General features: G+C 47.7%; 1 pseudogene; it reads right to left on the minus strand.

Moving 5' to 3' along the window:
- Positions 1-12,259: 12,259 nt before the first annotated feature.
- Positions 12,260-19,126, minus strand: part of LOC135881563 (inter-alpha-trypsin inhibitor heavy chain H3-like) — a 120,165-nt pseudogene continuing 113,298 nt past the window's right edge.

Here is a 19,126-nt window from a genome sequence, read left to right on the forward strand (position 1 = left end):
GACCCCAGGTGCAATCAAGAGGGAAGCCAGTGATGATGTCCCGGCGCTCTTCTTCTCCACGACACCCTCTGGCACCGGCACCTCCGGAGAGAGAGCCCAGTCAGTCCCCGAGTTCCCGACGATTGGTGCCCCAAGGCTTGGCTCCTCCATGGTCTCCCTTTTCAAAGACTTCGGAGTTGGAGTAAGACTCTTACCGCTCCGATAAGAGCAGGAACAAGAGGTCCAGGTCAGTGTGAGAGACAGGGCCAGTGCAACCATTTAGGCAAACTAGGCGGCCGCTTAGGGCGCCTAGTGGTTGGGGGCGCCTAAAAGCCCGCTCAGGCGAGGAGGTGGAGTGAAGGTGAGCTGGGGCGAGGGGGGCACGGGGAGGGCGCCCGCAGTAACAGCGGGGGCGCACAGGGGAACCGCTCCCCGCTCCAGATCACCTCCACTCTGCCTCCTCCGCTGAGCACACAGCTCCCGCTCTAAGTCTCCTCCAATCGGCACCGCAAGCCTGCGAGGGGAGGAGAATTAGAGTGGCGCTGGCATGCTCAGCGGAGGAGGCAGAGCCGAGGTGAGCTGGGGCAGGCTCCCCAGGCGGGGTTAGCTGCCGCGGCGGGGGTCTCCCCAGGCGGGGTTAGCTGTCGCAGAGGAGGGGGCTCCCTGGGCGGGGCTAGCTGCCGCAGAGTGGGGGCTCCCCAGGCAGGGTTAGCTTCTGTGGGGAGTCTCCCCAGGCGGGCTTAGCTGCCATGGAGGCGGGTTACCCGGGCGGGGTTAGCTTCCGCGGAGGTGGGGGTAGCTGCTGCGGGGGGTGGCGGGCTCCCCAGGTGGGGAGCTGGGTTAGCTGGGTGAGGGGGGGGCGCGAGGTGGAAGTTTCGCCTAGGGCGCGAAACTTCCTTGCACCAGCCCTGGTGAGAGAGACGGGCTTTCCTGGTGCCGTGGCCGCTGCAGTGGCAGAATCCATCTCAGTGGCCCTTCTGGACTCCCTGGGCCTTTCACCAGAACCAGGGAAGGAGCCAAGGATCCCGCTCAGCAGCGTCTTTGATTGCTTCGGCCACCTTTATTCCACTGGCTGAGCGACCAGCCACTGAGCCACCACCACCGATGTCGAAGCCATTGGCTGCGGCACTGTCGCCAGCACTGGCTTCGGGACCAGCTTCGGCACCAGCTTTGGCTTCAGTGGCGCCGCTATTACTGGCGCTGGCTCCCGCACCAACAGAACCGACAGCGGCGCCGATGCTGACATTGGCACCGAGTTCAGTGCTGACAGCCACAGCACTAAGCACAGCACCACCGCATTGGCACCTGCCTGGGATCCCCAAGAGTCACAGGACCTCTTGGGTGCAGATGGCAGGGTGCAGTCGCCGTTCTGTGGGGCTTCCTCTTTGTCACCAGATGAGGGTCTGGCGGGCACCACCATAGCTCCAGCATTCAAAGACAATCGGATGTTGCAGCAAAACGACCTTTTGAAGGTGTGATCGAGGACGATGCACCAGAGCAAGAACTGGATCTACCCTGCCTTACCCTTTCGTCCCGACTATCCCCTTTCTACCATGCATGGTCCTGTATCACTTTGGACCACTGGGTGCTCCGCACAGTAGCGAAGGGATACTCCATCCAATTCTGTGCCATCCCGCCCTTCCACCCCCCTTCCCCGTCCCTCTTCAGGGACCCCTCTCAGGAGCTACTCCTTATACAGGAGGTTCACTTGCTCCTTTTGCTAGGGGCAGTGGAAGAGGTTCCTCAGGAGCAGAATGACAAGGGCTTCTATTCCTGGTATTTCCTAATACTGAAAGCCAAGGGTGGGCTCAGGCCCATCCTAGACCTGTGAGAACCCAACAGGTTTGTGAAGAAACTCAGTTTATCTGGTCTCTCTGGCCTCTATCACCCCTTCTTTGGATCCAGGAGTCTGGTATGTTGCCCTCAACTTGAAGGACACGTACTTTCACATAGCAATAACTCCATCCCACAGAAAATACCTCAGGTTTGTGGTGAACAGCACGCACTACCAGTTCACTGTCTTCCCGTTCGGCCTGTCGGTGGCACCTCGAGTGTTCACCAAGTGCATGGCAGTCGTGGCAGTGTTCCTGCGCAGGCGACGGGTGCAGGTGTTCCCATATCTCGATGATTGGCTGATCAAGGGCCAATCCAGGGCTCAAGCGGAGGCACAAGTCAACTTTATAAGAACAACGTTCGATGAACTGGATCTTCCTCTCAGTATGGAGAAATCGACTCTGCCCCTGTTCAGCGGATAGGGTTCAGAGGGGCAGTACTGGATTTGAGACAGGCCAGGGCATACCTCCCGGAAGCGAGGTTTTGGCCTCTGAACAACATCATTCAAAGTCTCAGGCAGTTTCCCACCACTACAGCAAGGAATTGCCTGAAACTGCTAGGACACATGGGCTTGTACCTACGTAGTACAGCATGCCAGACTCAGACTTCGACCTCTTCAGTCGTGGCTAGTGTTAGTGTATCAGCCAGTCCTGGACAGTTTGGACAGGAGAGTAACCCTGCCTCACCTGGTATTAGACTCCTTCCTGTGGTGGCTTAACCCACAAGTAGGAGGTGCAGGGGTCCCCTTCACCAGCCCTCACCCGTCCCTCTTGTGAGTGATGAATGCATCAGCTCTGAGCTGGGGAGCATATTTGGGAGAACTCAGAACACAAGACCTCTGGTCTCAGGTGCAACTCGCTCTCCACATCAATGCCAGAGAGCTGAGAGTGGTACACCTGGCGTGCCAGACTTTCTGAGCCCACTTAATAGGGAGATGTGTATCAGTTATGACAGACAACACCATGGCAATGTTCTATATCAACAAACAGGGGGGTGCACATTCCTCTCCCCTGTGCCAGGAAGCCCTCATGCTGTGGGACTTCTGTGTAGTGCACTCAATACATCTGCAAGCATCGTACCTTCCCGGAGTCAGAACGAGTTGGCAGATTACCTCAGCAGGTCATTCCACGGCCATGAGTGGTCCCTTCACCCGGACGTGGCAAACTCAATCTTCCATCAGTGGGGCTTTCCCCAGATAGACCTGCTTGCCATGCAACACAACAGGAAGTGCCAGCAGTTTTGCTCCTTCCTGAACCACAGCCCGGGCTCCATCACAGACACGTTCCTTCTCCCATGGAGAGGCCATCAACTGTATGCCTTTCCGCCCATTCCGCTCATTCACAAGGAGCTCCTCAAGATATGGAGGGAACAAGCTTCGGTGCTATTGATAGCTCCAGCCTGGCCCCACCAGCACTGGTATTCATCACTCCTGGAAATGTCCGGTGGAAGTTCCAGTCTCCTTGCTGCTCTTCCCGGACTTACTAACTCAGGATCACAGCCATCTCCAACACCTGAACCTCGAGTTGCTGCACCTCATGGTGTGGAAGCTCCATGGCTGAATCCTACAGAGCTCTCTTGCTCGGATCAGGTTAGACAAGTCCTCATTGGCAGTAGAAAACCCTCCACAGAGCCACATACCTTGCCAAGTGGAAGAGATTTTCAATCTGGTTGGCGCAGCACCGCTCGCCTCCGTGCCACTTATATTAGACTATCTCTGCCATCTCAAGCAGCAGGAGCTGTCCATGTCGTCAATAAGGGTTCATTTGGCCGCCATCTCTCCCTTTCACCCAGGGGCAGAGGGCTGCTCGGTCTTTGCTAACCCTATGGTCAGTCATTTCCTTAAAGGTCTCAACAGGCTATACCTGCATGTCCGGCAGCCTGTCCCGGCTTGGGACCTCAATCTGGTCCTTTCCAGACTCATGGGACCACTCTTTGAACCTTTGGCGACGTGCTCCCTGCTCTCTCTCTCATACAAAGTAGCGTTTCTGGTAGCGATACCCTCGGCCAGAAGGGTATCTGAGCTCAAGGCCCTGACATCAGAGACCCCTTACACTATGTTCTATAAGGACAAGGTTCAGCTCAAGCCCCACCCGGCTTTCCTCCTGAAGGTTGTCTCCCAGTTTCACATCAACCAGGACATCTTCCTCCCAGTATTCCATCTTAAGCCTCACTCGAGCGCAGGGCCGGCTCCAGGGTTTTTGCCGCCCCAAGTGGCAAAAAAAAAAAAAAAAAAAAGCCGCGATTGCGATCTGCGGCAGCAATTCGGCGGGAGGTCCTTCGCGCCGAGCGGGAGTGAGGGACCGTCTGTCGAATTGCCGCCGAATAGCTGGATGTGCCGCCCCTCTCCAGAGTGGCCGTCCCAACCACCTGCTTGGCAAGCTGGTGCCTGGAGCCGGCCCTGCTCGAGCGGCAGGGAGCAAAGGCTTCACTCATTGGATGTCCGCAGAACGCTAGCCTTCTACATCGAGAGAATGAAGCCGTTCTGACAGTTGGTCCAGTAATTCATGGATGTGACGGACAGGATGCAATGTCTTCCTATCTCTTCTCAGCAAATTTCCTCAAGGATCACGGCCTGCATCTGTGAGTGCTACAGTCTGGCGAAGGTGCCCGCTCCTCCGATCACTGCGCACTCCACCAGGGCTCAGGCCTCTTCAACGGCGTTCCTGGCGCAGGTTCCCACCCCGGAAATCTGCAGAGCAGCAACATGGTCCTCCATACACACTTTCACCAGGCACTATGCAATCACCCAGCAGGCCAGAGATTATGCAGCCTTTGGAAGAGCAGTGCTCCAATCAGTGGACAATTCTGACCCCACCTCCTGAATTTGGGTTTGTGAGTCACCTGATTGGAATGGACATGAACAAGCACTCGAAAAAGAAAAAAACGGTTACTCACGTTCTCATAACTGTTGTTCTTCAAGATGTGTTGTTCATGTCCATTCCAATATCCACCCTCCCCTACCCCTCTGTCAGAGTAGCCGGCAAGAAGGAACTGACAGGGTGGTGGGTTGGCAGGGCTCTATATTGAGCGCCATAAAGGCGCGACTCCAGGGGGCATCCAGGCCGACCCAATGGTTGCTGCTATGGGAAAAATCTTCCGGCTACCATGTATGTGCACACGCACACACCTGATTGGAATGGACATGAACAACCCTCTCGAAGAACAACAGTTACGAGAAGGTGAGTAACTGTTTTATCCAACCATAATACTTTGTAAAGTTCTTTGAAGTACCTAGGACATGACAGATACTAAGGGTTTAATACTGTTGCCTATCACTATAGTATCCAAGCACCTTCCATGTAAAATCAATAGCAATAGCTAATTCTTAATGGACTTCATGGAGTCTCTGGTATATAAGCTCAGTTCTAGCCTGCTTCAGATGATGATAGGTATGGGAATTACATTTATTTTACAGCAGATGCAAAGCTATTGCTCATCCAGATGTATTTTTGCTCCTGCTCTCTGTTTTGTTCATGTTGCAGTCTATATTATTTAGGCCAAATTTGCACTCACATACAGCATACATGTAAAATGCTGTTAAGACTTCAGTTGTGGTGCATAGGGTATTAGAGGAGAATTTTTCCTTGTATCCACATTTCACTTGCATAATAATGGAATTAAAAATGTAAATACACAAAAAAAGCGAACCTCACAGTACACTTCTTATTTGAGGCTATGTCCACTGATGGCAAGCAGACTATGCATCTTAGGTTTTTCTATCAGTGTGGTATGTAACAGCCTGATCCAAAGCTCACTGTAGTCAATGACAATCTTTCTATTCATTTCAATGAGCTGAGGATCAAATGTAGAACAATTAATAATAGCACTGAGCATGCGTTGAATGGCAATAAGTCTCGTCTTCCTTTTGTCGCTAGTTTTCATGTTTGGTTATTGTTTTTTTCTTCTTCTCTTCTTCTCATCCAATATATGGGGTTGTCTCATGCAGAAAATTGACCAAAATAGCTCCTCATATGCACACACTATTCTGGAATAAAAGTCACTTTATGCCAGCATGATTAGTGCACTCCCATTCTTCTTAAATACACTGACTTTTATTCTGGAATAGTGTCCCCACACAGGGCACTATTAGGTAATAGTTATTGCAGAATAGCTTATTCCACAATAGCTTTTCCAGTCAATTTCCCTATATAGACAATCCCTAAATGTGGGATAGGGACATTTGAAAATGCCATGACAGGGTAAAGGCCTTAGCAAACTGTTGGGCATGACATTTAGTCCTGACTATGGTCAGGCTCGGTCTGATCTTCTCTAGAAAGGTCCACGACAAGGCTGCTGCTGTTAAAAATACTCTATCCCTAGAGTATGTCAAAATTTTGTCTTGGCAGCTACAATTTGAAGCATCTTTGTGGAGTGCAGCATCTTGCAGCATATGAATAGTTATAAAAGTCTTTGAGATAATCAATCTCCCACTGGCAGAACAAAGCGCACTATATATATTCTAGAATGTTTGAGCAGCAAAAGCCTACCCAGGATGGGACAGAGTAGAACAGGACAGCCTAGCGCAAGACCACGTCATTGCTACTGGGGGGATGTCCAGCTACAACTGTGGAGTGCAAAACTCCAGATGCTTGCTAAAGACATCACGCTAGCATCATAGGCGTGCGCACGGGGTGTGCCAGGTGTGCCCGTGCACACTCTAATGCAGGGCAGTCAGAGCTGTGGGGGGCGGGGCTGCGTGCTCCCTCAGGGCTGTGTGTATGGCTCCGCGCTGAGCCAGACGCTGCTAGGATCCTGAGGGGGGGTTGGACAAGGGGCGGGGGCAGTCGGGGGACAGGGAGCAGGGTGGGGTGCTCTCACCTCGGGTACAGCTCCCCCCACCCCAGCGTCCCTGCGTGCAGGGAGAGTCAACGCTGCCCGCTGCCTCCCTCCCAGCGCTGACCCAGTTCCCAGCCCATTGGCCAGGAACCCCGGCCAATGGGAGCTGTGGGGGGGTGGGCAGTGCTAGAGCTCCCTGACCGCGCCTCCCCAGCAGGGAGGGGGAGGGAGAGGGAGCTGCCCCACCTCCGGGGGCTGAGCCGCCTGGGACCAGTGCAGGGGCCGGGTCATTCTCGGCCAGCATGGGGGGGAGGGCTCGTCTGGGCCCCAAGCAAGGGGGTTATGAGGGGGGCAGGCCCTCTCCCACTCTGATTCACCCACCAACCCCAGCTGTGACGCTGGCTCAGCCCAGGCAAGGCAAATAGCCCCCGCCCAGCAGGCCGGTGAGTGTGGCTAGGGGGCAGGCAGGCGGGGGCGCTGGGTCTCTGGGGATGGTGCTGGGCAGTGGGGGTCTGTGTGGGGTACTCTTGGGCCCAGGGGGAATGAAAACAGCGCAGGTCCCCCTCCTGCAGCGTTCTTTGCTTCCCTGCAGAAAATGAAGGAGAAACAGGGGTGTGTGATTGGGAATGTTCATGGCATAGTTTGGGGGCATTACCCCCCAAATAGAGGTGAGGGGTGGGAGGCCACATGGGATGCAAGATCACGCCACTGCCCCCCCCCATTTCTGTGAACACAGAGTTACTGCAGCCCCGCTGAAAAAAGAAGGTGCTGCTCAGCTCCCTGGACTTTGCAGCTGGACACCACCTTCTGGGTCCTAGGGCTGGTTGAGCTCCCTTCTGTGTGCTGGGAGCCATCCTTCATTTTGTACAACAGTGAGTTGTGCGGCGGGGCAGGGCAGGGGAAAAGAGGCAGGGGGGAAAGAAGGGGGTGGGATGGGGAGGAGATGGAGCTGTGGGAAAGAGGCATGGGATGGGGAAGAGGATAGGGGAAGCGGGGGCAGGGGGAAAGAGGCAGTTTGGGAAGGAAGGGGGTGGGATGTGGAGGAGATGGAGCAGTGGGGAAGGGGCATGGGATGGGGAAGAGGATAGGGGAAGCGGGGGTAGGGGGAAAGAGGCAGTTTGGGAAGGAAGGGGGTGGGATGCAGAGGAGATGGAGCGGTGGGGAAGGGGAATGGGATGGGGAAGAGGATAGGGGAAGCAGGGGCAGGGGGAAAGGCAGTTTGGGAAGGAAGGGGGTGGGATGCGGAGGAGATGGAGTGGTGGGGAAGGGGCATGGGGTGGGGAAGAGAAGGGGATAGGGGAAGTGGGGGCCCAGCGTGCAGATCCCCTTGGCAGTAGCTGAGGCTCCCCTGTTAAGCAGGCCCCTCAAACCCTCACTCTGACAAGCCCCACCTCCCCTGCATCTGTACCACCCTGATGAGCCTCCCCACTGAGCCCCAACCACCTACACCCAGACCCCCCGCAAATGAACCCCACCTTCCCTGCACCCAGACCCCCCCCCCCGCTGAGTTCCAACCACTTTCACTTGGTCCCCCCTGCAGACTCCCATTACCCCTGCACCTGGAATCTCCCTGTACATACAGATCCCCCACTGAGCTGCCTGCACCCAGACTGCCCCACACAGAACCCTCTTACCCCCACCCAGCGAATCACCGCCTCCCCAGCGCTACACATGACCTTTGTTGACTTACATCAGTCATAGCACTCTTCCACCACTGCGCTCCAGCTTGTTTGGCGCTCTCTGCACCCGCCCTGTAAGTGCCATCACGCCATTGGTCAAAGGGATGTCCCGGGGGTGTGATTTGGTGGGGACTCTGTTCTGAGCTGCGGCATAGTAAGGGGGCTGGGCTGGGCGGGTTGGAAATGGGCCAGAGGGTCTCAGGGGCAGTCAGGGGACGGGGAGTGGTTGGATAGGCATGGGAGTCCTGGGGGTCTGTCTGGGGGCAGGGGTGTGGTTAAGGGTCGGGGCAGTCAGGGGACAGGTAGGGGGTAGGGTCCTAGGAAGGCAGTTACAGTGGGGGGGGTCTCAGGAGGGGGCAGTCAGGGGACAAGGAGCAGGGGGGGTTGGGAGTTCTGAGTGGGGCAGTCGGGGGCGGGAAGTAGGAGGGAGTGGATGGGGGCAGGGCTAGGGCAGGGCGGGGGCGGGCCTAGGGTGGGGCTCCCTGGGTGCACACCCTAATGAAATGTGCTGTGCACGCCTATGCACGCTAGCAAATGAACTGGAGCAGATCCATGAGCTAGAAAGGCATGAGGGAGCAGCGAGGATCCAGGGTCATGGAGCTCAGGAACACAGCAATGTGGGAAGGATCAGTAATATAATCAAAAGTCTGCAGGAAGCAGTGGAAATACTGATTAGGCAAGTCAGACAGTTTTAGATGGAAAGGCAGCAGGTAACTCCACAGGGACAAACGATACTGAGCTTGAGACATGCAGATTTTCGGTTAAGAGGAACAAGGCAATGCTCTGATTAGGATTAGCAAATGCTGTAGAGGATCAGGCCTGCTGGAAATGTGGACAGTCTGGCCACTTAAAACCACACTGTCCACTGATGAAAATTGCTGTTGGATGGACTGGTGCAGGGAACAGTGCCACAAGCTATTTACTGGCAAATGCTAGGACACCAAGTTATGTGAGTGCTGCTGTGGGGAGTGGTATCAATCTGCCCAGGAAGGTTGAGGGAGTCTTAAGTGAGATCCAAATCGATTCTGGGGCACAAGCTGCTGTGTTATCTGAAAAGCTAGGAAAAGAAGCCTCTAGGCACAGCCCTCAGAAACTTATGCCCTACTTTGGGATAGCCAGACTGGCTAATAGTCAAAGGCTGAATGTAATGGATATTTGGCAAACCACTATAGAAAATGGCAACCTTAAATTGGTATGAGTTTTCATTGTGGAAAAGGACTCTGATCAAGGGGCATTGGTTGGAACTGATTTTCTGATGAGGTATGGAGTTAACCTTAATGTGAGGGATAAAACATGTACTATAATTGGAAAACACACCCCTGTAATTTTCTGGAATGATGCCACTGGTATATGTAGTTAACACTTGTAGAGAATGTAATAATCCACTCAAGTGTGGAAGGGGTAATTTGAGCCAAGGTATAGAAAATAATGATAGACTAGACAGCATTCTGGAGCCATCAATTGGGACATTGGTAAGGTATGGATTTGATGATGGCATAGTCATTTGGAACTGCAAAAAAGAGAGTTATACTGATCCAGGTAGCCAATTTAGCAAGAGACCCTCCAATGTTAAAGCATGGTACTAAATAAGGGGATCTTTTTCCTGCCAGGGAAGCAATAGGTCCCACCCTAGAGCACTCCTGATTATGACAAAAGTGACATTTCCTCTCTAAAAGTAGCAATCAACATACCAGCATGCCAGTTTGGCATAAAGATTGTGTTTGCATAGTTTGTTCTGTTGATCATGTGGTTTGTTATGTTGATGTGAGGATGCATCTCTTTCAAGAGGAGGAGCAGTGTAACAGAATTAGTGTGATGGCTGGGTCTGTGGGTGACACAGCCCCAAAGCCTGTGGCTCCTCCCAAACAGGAAGGCCCGTGACTCAGGAAGTAGCCCTGAGAGGAAATGCACAGTTAGGTGTGTGCTGCCTGCTGAGGGAAAGTAAAAGTGTTTGTGGCGTCAGTAGCACCAGCAGGGGAGCTGCCTCTGTCCCCTCTTCTAGTAATAAATACAAGTTCTGTTATTTACTGAGCTCATGCTTGTGCATCACTCCAGGAATTCTGCTACTTGTACTAACCCACCAAAAAGGAGACCGTGAGGTCATGCAACAATATTCAAACATTGCATATATCATGTGTTGTGTCCATGGACCATGTAAAATACAGCATCACAAAAAGAATAGAAGCACTGCATTTTCCTGCATCAGGAGAACTCTGATTCATACAAAACAATATGGCCATTGGAAGTTTTTTTCAATGTCATATGATAAAAGCGTTGGGCATTTTCCCGTAAATTTCACAGGCTGGTTCTCCTTTTCAGCCTGGGATCACTCCCCCTTAATTCAGTCGATGTCATGATGTCATGAGCAGAGATGGGAGGAGAAGAGGTGAAATGGATGCCACTGTCTCTCTCTCTCTTATACCACACTCCCATTTTTGAGGATTACCCCTACCTGGGGTGCAGGTGACAAGTAGTCTCTTGTGGATGTGAGGATTGAACAGTCTCTATGATGAAATGTAAATTTCTTGTTTATCCCTTCCATTGCTGAAGAATGGCTGCTTAAACCAGTGATAACTCTAACACCTGGCTGGATTGCTAGTGTTTCTTTGTCTCTGAAAAACTGGTTTGGGCCTGCTTTTCTAACTCTGGAACATGTTACAGCAATGTTATACAGTATAAACTTATAACTTTACATACAATGTTGATACACATATTTTACCAGGACAATAATGTTCAGCAGAAGATGATGTTTTAAATGATATCTCACAAGGCATACTTTGTACAAAATGTATCATAGTCTTGTAAAATTGATGACCATAAAAGTATAGACTGTCACAACATCCCTTTCCCCATCTTGAATTATTCCAATTCTGGAACTGCTTAAAGGTTTACCAATGCAATTAAATCTTGTCCTGCAACACCTCCAATTATTCCAGTCCTTCTCCCCTCCCGCGACTCTGCCAATAATGCTCCTCTGTTTAGACCAGGCATCAGGAATCAAGTCACTTTGTATTATCTTGTAGAACACTTGGGAAAACAAGTACATATTTCTGAGTTGTAAAGCCATAATATTATGCCAGTGTTATAAATGATGCATGTATGGAAATTAGATGCATGTCTTTTGAAAAGTAAAGTACAACTTAAAAGTCTTCTGTTAATCTTAATTTTATGTTAAAATTGCGAAATACAGCTTTTATGTTCATGGATGAATGTTTAATGTTACATATGATGTTTGACACTGTGCATGGAACCATCCCAATTGTTGGTGCATGAGGGATTAAACTTGTTCTGAGAATCCAGAAGCCTTGCAGTAGCTGTCAGCTGTCCACCATTTAAGCTTAGTAAGAAAACAGGAGCTCCTGGAAATAGCATAGATACCTGATTCCCAAAGGGGCAGGAGAAAATGAGTGATGAAAGGGTAAGGAATACCTCTGAACTGTAAAATCTATCCTACATGTTGAGACTTTCATCTGACAGAAGCTCCTTTTCTCTCTGCATAGGCGGCTGTGCAGGCATGAATGCACCATGCTGCCCTGTCAGGTGAATAAGAATTAAGTGGTGCAGCTTCCTTTCCTGGTGTGACTAGCTACCCACATTGACTGGGCCACCAGGCACAACTAGTGGGCACAATTCTGTTCCCACTGGAGTTTATGCACGTTTTGTCATTGACTTTAATGTGAGCAGGAGCAGATCTCACAGTCTATAATCGAAGCAAACGTATAAACATTATACTAGATGTACACATGCCGCAGGCCAAAGGCAGACAAAATTACTATCCAGATCATAATATTTACTCAAAAGTGATTACTGAGACATGCCATGTGCGTCAAAGTTGGGAAAGTATCAAAGAATAAAAACTGCAGCAATCAGCTTCATTTAATAATGAGTCAAAGCAACTTTATTTCTCTGTATTGTTTTCTTGTAGTTAACTCTTTCTTGGTTATTAGGAAGCATTTTTTTAAAAGTAGGAGACTGCACATGTAAGTTGTTGCTTAGTTTATAAATGGTGTGCTAAATAGGTTGGAAACAATATAGTTGGTGTGAGCTCCATCAATCAGTCCTGTACCATTGTTATGAATAAACCAGCAGGGGATGATTGTTCCATGACTGGGGTCTTTTCCATAATCTTTCTCACTAACCCTGAAATAAAGACAAAAAGCATGAATTAACTAAAATAATAGTACTTTGTAATATGATGTATCTCTGATTCTGAATCTGTCTGTGAGCTTAGCAATTTTACCAGGTTTGTCTTTGTATAAATTCTTTAGACTAGTATTTACCTATGAATACAGTAGCAGTCTTTGTCTACACTTGCAACTAAACCATGCTGGATCCATTCAGTTGGTACCTTCTAGGCAACAACAGGTAATTTTTCTAGTGTAAACAGGGATTAAGTGGCTTTTCCATGGTCAAACAGCAAGTCTGTTGCATAATCAGGAATATGTAGCTAAATAATTGTAAGGAGAGGTTATAATTTTGTTGTATGTACTGCACCTTTGTAGATGTAAGGTTCCTGCCTGTTCACTTGGGGAAGAGTGCTGTGCTGTGATGGAGATTCTTACAGAAGAAGACTCTCGCACTGTGCTCTGTTCTCTCAGGGAGACTATTGTGTTACCTGTCTTTTATGGAAAAAAGAACTGAACCCAGTCCTTTACTGTAACAGCTAGAGAATTTTCCTATCTTCCTCTCCCCAAATTACAGATCTTTTCAGGGTAGGGAAGTATTTCCTAATAATTTGGTTACCTAGTTACTGTCAGTTTATTGTTTTTGACAATCATTGTGGCATGTGGTTTCTCGGGGTCAGATCCAGGACGGATGTCAAAAACTTCAAAATCAATGTGCTGGAAAAACTGTCCTGAAAATAAGGGGAGAAAATACAATATCAAAAACTGCTGTTAAATTAACTGATGGCTATAAGCTACTTTTGATACATACAAGGAGGTATAACTAGCAGTGAGGGGATGAAATTGAGAGAAGAAAATTTTGAAATTCCCAGAAAAACTTCATAATGGGGAGCTCTGTTAGTCTATGGCATACTCTTCCAAGAGAAGTAGTAGAATCCCATATCTTGAGACATTTAAACTAGCCTAGACAAAGCACAAGAAAATATACCGTAGGGGAAACTTTTGCACTTACCCCAAGAGAATGAGCTAAATGTGATCTATTAGGTCATCTCCATTTGTAATTTCTATGAGTTTAAGACATGGGCTATAGACTATCTCTCACTTACAAAACATGTTTTCATATTCTCAGTTTTTTCCATAATGCAGTTTTTTATTGAAGTTATAGCCCTACATCCCATTTTTATTTTTAATATACAAACTAGGACCAGATACAATGAAAGAGTTAATATATAGGAGGTGATACTTTAAAAATATTCTGTACATCTTAGCTCTGAGAATGTGGACACATGATTACTTTTCCCTAAATCAACCAGTCTGGAAAATGTCAGTCTTTTAAATTAAGGTAGTGTTCATCCGTTTCAATGGATGTGAATTCCTACCTAATAAGCCATGGGTGTGTTCAGACACCTTGTGACTATCCAGCGTGTACAATCCTAGGAAATCGTGGTGTATAGGATGCTTCTTCCACACTCGATGCAAAACAACAATAAAAGTTGCACCATCTCTGAATGAAAGCACTAGATTCTTTTCCCTGTTTATCTCCATAGTCAAACTGCAGCAGAAGAAAGGTGAAAGATAAAATTTGTGAAGAGACCTCACAACTGTTCATTTTTGGTTTTCAGCATTTAATATTGTGGACAATAAGTTAACTAACAGACCAAGGAATTTATGGAAAATCCATCTGGCAGAGTAACATGGGTGTGTTTTTTTTTTAACGAAACTTTCTGAAGATCCATAAATCAAACAAGTGACGCTTAATATGTAGTAGCAAAGAGTTCAAGAGTGAAGAGACTAAAACCTCAATCCTGCAACTGTATGCACACACACATACTCCTGTGCTCATCTGGAGCTCCGCTGAAGTCAATGGGGTTCCATGCCAATGCAGAGGTCTACATGTTTGTAGGTAGCTGCAGGATCATACCGTTCATATCTAAGATCCTAATTCAGGAAAGCATCCTTGTATGGGATAGCACTTAAACATATGCTCAACTTATTCCAATCCTGCTGGAAAGACATAACGAGTGGGGTTCCGCAGGGGTCTGTTTTGGGACCGGCTCTGTTCAATATCTTCATTAACGACTTAGATATTGGCATAGAAAGTACGCTTATTAAGTTTGCGGATGATACCAAACTGGGAGGGATTGCAACTGCTTTGGAGGACAGGGTCATAATTCAAAATGATCTGGACAAATTGGAGAAATGGTCTGAGTTAAACAGGATGAAGTTTAACAAAGACAAATGCAAAGTGCTCCACTTAGGAAGAAAAAATCAGTTTCACACATACAGAATGGGAAGAGACTGTCTAGGAAGGAGTACGGCAGAAAGGGATCTAGGGGTTATAGTGGACCACAAGCTAAATATGAGTCAACAGTGTGATGCTGTTGCAAAAAAAGCAAACATGATTCTGGGATGTATTAACAGGTGTGTTGTGAGCAAGACACGAGAAGTCATTCTTCCGCTCTACTCTGCTCTGGTTAGGCCTCAGCTGGAGTATTGTGTCCAGTTCTGGGCACCACATTTCAAGAAAGATGTGGAGAAATTGGAAAGGGTCCAGAGAAGAGCAACAAGAATGATTAAAGGTCTTGAGAACATGACCTATGAAGGAAGGCTGAAAGAATTGGGTTTGTTTAGTTTGGAAAAGAGAAGACTGAGAGGGGACATGATAGCAGTTTTCAGGTATCTAAAAGGGTGTCATAAGGAGGAGGGAGAAAACTTGTTCACCTTAGCCTCTGAGGATAGAACAAGAAGCAATGGGCTTAAACTGCAGCAAGGGAGGTCTAGGTTGGACATTAGGAAAAAGTTCCTAACTGTCAGGGTGGTTAAACACTGGAATAAATTGCCTAGGGAGGTTGTGGAATCTCCATCTCTGGAGATATTTAAGAGTAGGTTAGATAAATGTCTATCAGGGATGGTCTAGACAGTATTTGGTCCTGCCATGCGGGCAGGGGACTGGACTCGATGACCTCTCGAGGTCCCTTCCAGTCCTAGAATCTATGAATCTATGAATAACTAAGTGTGTGCAGAAGTGCTTTCTTGAATCAGCGCCTAACAGTATTGAAACAAGCAATTGAATGCATGAACAGGGTACGTGGCTTCCAAGGATTTGTTAATCAGATTGCCACTGCCATCAGCCTTAATTACATTTACATACTAATGTTTTCATAAGTTTGAACATTCTTGAACAAGTCTGGGCTTTTGTGTTGTACTTTACCCTTCTTGTTGTAGTGATTGTATCAAGCCAGGTAAAAGTGGCTGTCTTTCTGCCATTCTGGAGGGTGATTTTTTCAGTCATTATTTCTATTTTTAAATCCAGTTGTGTATTTACAATCCCAAGTTTTCCAATATATGTTTTTTGGATCTGTGCATTGTTGCTGACTTTCTTTTTTCCAATAAGCTGCCCATTAACTGTGATGCCTGTTATAAAGGAACAAAATGTGCTATTACTGTACAGATAGATTCTGTTCAGGAAATATTGAGGAATGACGTGGAGAAGGAAAGTCCTATGCAGTTGAATCATTTTGTAGAATAATTTCCAATCCTTTCACTGGCTACCAATTTACTACTCCACCTTTCTCTCCTTCAGTCTCTTGCCTGTATTTCTTTTCATTTTGGCCTCTCCTGCACACGAAGCTTTAGACCACTGACATAGCAGTTGCATTAGGGAGCATTAGTTTAGCAAGATTCAGGTGGTATATCACTTAAGGAGATGGATGAGCAGAATGCCTCCACCTGGTTTAGTGGGTGGGAGACTTGATTGGATCCAGAAGGCACCAGACAGCTTTGGAATGAAACGGGGAGTGTATGCAGGAGTAGGCACCTCCTTCCCAGGGACACTTCTCCACCCTTTGACCAGCCAAAGGGATAAGGGATTGTTCCCCATGATCATCAACTTAAACTCTTGCCTGAGATTTCTCAAGCCTCTTGTCCCATTTTATCTTAACCCACACTCCCTCCTCGTAGTTAGATAGCATAGGAACTGTTTTTTTTAGGATGCCTTGGGTCTGACCGATCTCCTGTTTTAGGGGGCGGGAAGGAATTTTTCCTATTCAGGCCAAAGGGTTGAGGCCTGGTAGGTTTTTGTCATCTTCCTTACAGTATCATGGAGACACAGTTAATCTGAATAGGAAAAGGACTTAGAAATTGAATGTTAAGAATTGGTAGGAATATTTAGCTTATTGTAACTTGAGGCCAGTGTCCAATGCAGATAAAAGGCCAGCCTCCAGAAATAAGAGACCTGGGATTTTGCTGGTAGACTTTATGAAAAGGAGAGACCTGAAGTCTTCACAGACCAAAGTCCTTTTTTCTGTCCTCTTTGCTGCAGGGCTGAATCCTAGGGGTAGGCAGTGGAGAGTTCAACATATTCATAAATGATCTGGGAAAAGGGGTAAACAGTGAGGTGGCAAAATTTGCAGATGATATAAAATTACTCAAGATAGTTAAGACCCAGGCAGACTGCGAAGAGCTACAAAAGGATCTCTCAAAACTGGGTGACTGGGCAACAAAATGGCAGATGAAATTTCATGTTGATAAATGCAAAGTAATGCACAGTGGAAAGCATAATCCCAACTATACATATAAAATGATGGGGTATAAATTAGCTGTTACCACTCAAGAAAGAGATCTTGGAGTCATTGTGGATAGTTCTCTGAAAACATCCACTCAATGTGCAGTGGCAGTCAAAAAAGCGAACAGAATGCTGGGAATAATTAAGAAAGGGATAGATAATCAGACAGAAAATATCATGTTGCCTCTATATAATCCATGGTACACCCACATCTTGAATACTGTGTGCAGATGTGGTCGCACCATCTCAAAAAAGATATATTGGAATTGGAAAAGGTTCAGAAAAGGGCAACAAAAATTATTAGGGGTATGGAACGGCTTCCGTATGAGGAGAGATTAATAAGACTGGGACTTTTCAGTTTGGAAAAGAGACGGTTAAAGGGAGATATGATAGAGGTCTATAAAATCATGACTGGTGTAGAGAAAGTATATAAGGAAGTGTTGTTTACTACTTCTCATAACACAAGAACTAGGGGTCACCAAATGAAATTAATAGGCACCAGGTTTAAAACAAATAAAAGGAAGTATTTCTTCATACAACACACAGTCAACCTGTGGAACTCCTTGCCAGAGGATGTTGTGAAGGCCAAGACCATAACAGGGTTCAAAAAAGAACTAGATAAATTCATGGAGGATAGGTCCATCAATGGCTATTAGCCAGGATGGGCAGGAATGGTATCCCCAGCCTCTGTTTGCCAGAAGCTGGGAATGGGCCACAGGGGATGGATCACTTGATGATTACCTGTTCTGGTCATTCCCTCTGGGACACCTGGCACTGGCTACTGTCGGAAGACAGGATACTGGGCTAGATGGACCTTTGGTCTGACCCAGTAGGGCCATTCTTATGTTCTTATGTATGTTCTTATTTATGGGCTATATCAGAGTTTCTCAAATGGGTCCACAGACCCCTGGGGGTCGCGAGGGTACTCTGCAAGTCAGGTCCAGGACTGCTGGCCCCACTGATCAACTCCTCCTCCTTCCTCCCAGTGTCTCCTGCATGCCGCAGAACAGCTGTTCAGTGGTGTGCAGGAGGTGCTAAGAGGGAGGGGAGGAGCAGGGATGGAGCGCGCTCAGGGGAGAGAATGGAAAGAGGTGGGAAAGAGGAGAGGTGGCGGTGGAGAGGGTGGAAAGAGGGGGGTGGGGTGGCACCTTGGGGGAAAGGGGGGAGTGTGGGCAGGGCCTGGGGTGGAGTGGGGCCAGGGCCTAGGGCTGAGTGGGGGGGTTGAGGGTCAGCAAAAATTGTAAATCAAAATGGGGGTCCTTCTGTTGCTAAAGTTTGAGAACCACTGGGCTATATGATAGGAGCCTTGTAAACCCTCACTGGACCCACTTAAATGCCTAGTATGGGGATACGTGGCAGATAAACCTTACTCCAGGGAGAAGTGTTAATAAAGTTAGTGCTGCTGCTTAAATCCATCCCTGTATTTGTCCTCATTCACTTGTATAGCCCATCAAACACATTTTATCTGGAAGTAGACAGGTACTGGTGGTACTACGTGTTTTTTCTCAGTTCAGAATCAAAATTATTTCTCATCCTTTCCCTCCTGGACTTTTTGCCCTTTTACTTTCGATAAATATTAACCCACCTGTATCAGGGTCTTTTACTAGGTTTAACACCACACCTGGATCTAAATTGATATTGAAGCAAAGATGGTCTTTTTTCTGTGTCACTTCTATAAGGAAATGTGGATCTCCATCAACTGCAAACACATTACAATGTCTCAGATTAAATGACTTACAAAAGCAGCCTCTCAGTGATAGAGAAACAGTAAGTTATGGCTGAGATAATTAGTAATTAGACTCTTCACCCAATGAAATTCACTGGAAGTGCAACAAAGAAGAACAAAATAGATGTGAACAAAATCCCAGACATCTGTTGGGAAAACAATACAGCACGAACAAAGACTAAACTGGGGGGGAAGTGCTGGAGCCAGACTAAAGGGATTTTTAGCCTGTGAATGGAACAACTGGGGTTTATAAGCTGTAAGCCAGCACAGCTTGCCCCTTAAGAGCCTGCAGCCTACTTGTATCATCATTTAGGGTGAGAATTTGTTATTCATATCCAATCTCTTTAGTATATTAAGCTTAGTTTGCGTGTTTTGTTTATTTGCTAGGTAATTTGCTTTGATCTGTTTGCTATCCCTTATAATCACTTAAAAACTATCTTTTGTA

Source organism: Emys orbicularis, chromosome 7 (assembly GCF_028017835.1).
Source record: "Emys orbicularis isolate rEmyOrb1 chromosome 7, rEmyOrb1.hap1, whole genome shotgun sequence".
Lineage (NCBI taxonomy): Eukaryota > Metazoa > Chordata > Testudines > Emydidae > Emys > Emys orbicularis.